This window comes from Drosophila melanogaster, chromosome Y (genome assembly GCF_000001215.4).
Source record: "Drosophila melanogaster chromosome Y".
Classification (NCBI taxonomy): domain Eukaryota; kingdom Metazoa; phylum Arthropoda; class Insecta; order Diptera; family Drosophilidae; genus Drosophila; species Drosophila melanogaster.
In genome coordinates this window covers 3,024,127-3,025,146 of record NC_024512.1, presented here as the reverse complement: position 1 = coordinate 3,025,146, position 1,020 = coordinate 3,024,127, and the positions used below count along the sequence as shown (strand labels likewise).

The 1,020-nt window shown below is 37.1% G+C and overlaps 1 pseudogene; it reads left to right on the top strand.

The window, feature by feature from the left end:
• Positions 1 to 761: 761 nt before the first annotated feature.
• Positions 762 to 998, top strand: CR42201 (annotated as a pseudogene).
• Positions 999 to 1,020: the final 22 nt, after the last annotated feature.

Sequence of the window (1,020 nt, the reverse complement as noted above, 5' to 3'; positions counted from 1 at the left end):
CTAGGGTCTTTGGTAACGCCATACGATTTTTTGGCCGTGGCTCTAGAGGTGGCTCCAGGCTCTCTCGAATTTTTGTTAGAAAGCGAGAGAGCGAAGAGCGCTACAGCGAACAGCTCTTTTCAACGCACAAAGTGATAGCAGACAACTGTATGAGTGCACACGTATGCTCATGAATTGTAAATTTGACAAAATATGCCCTTCACCTCAGAAGTTCTTAGACTTTAAATCTATATTATTTTTGATCAATTGGCACAATGCGAAAAATTCATGTTTTGCATTGCCCTTAACGTTATTATTATTTGAAAATAGATTAGAAATAGCCAAATCTATGTACATATTATCACAAAAATAAATTTCAAAAATGGCTTTATATAAGAATATTTGTCATTAGAGTATTCATCTTGCGGCGTGTGAAAAATTAATAAGGCAATGATTGTTGAGTGCTTGAGTCCGTACTTCGGGCTTCAAGATATGAACAAAGCAAAGACACTAGAATAATTCTAGTGTCTTTGATATGACTTTTGCAATAAACAGTTATCACATTTAATTATTTAGTATATTTATTAAGTCTTTTGACTTACTCACACAAGCAAGCAAATTCTATTTTTACATTTCTTATGCTCTCAGCGGGAGCGAGCGGAAAGAGAGCAATTTTGGCCGTCACTAAAAAATTGGCTGCATAGTGCCAAACCAATGTATGGCCGTTACGCATCTTGTTATTCTAGTGTCTTTGGTCTAACCACCGACAACGAGGAAACATTTTCAGTAGAATCAAAAGAGTGGAAAATAGACTGCTGCAACTGGAGTCCATTTCGCCCGAGTACAGACACTTCGTAGGTTCTTAAAACAACAATTAAAAAAATTCAATCTATTCTCAGACCAAACGTGAACCGTCATCTATGGAAGCCGCGCCGCCGAAGAAGAGCCGAAAGAAATCGTATTCGGTGCAGGAATTAAGTGCGTTCATTCAAAAGATTAAGGATGGCAGCGAATTAAGCTAATAAAAACCTAATTAATTAT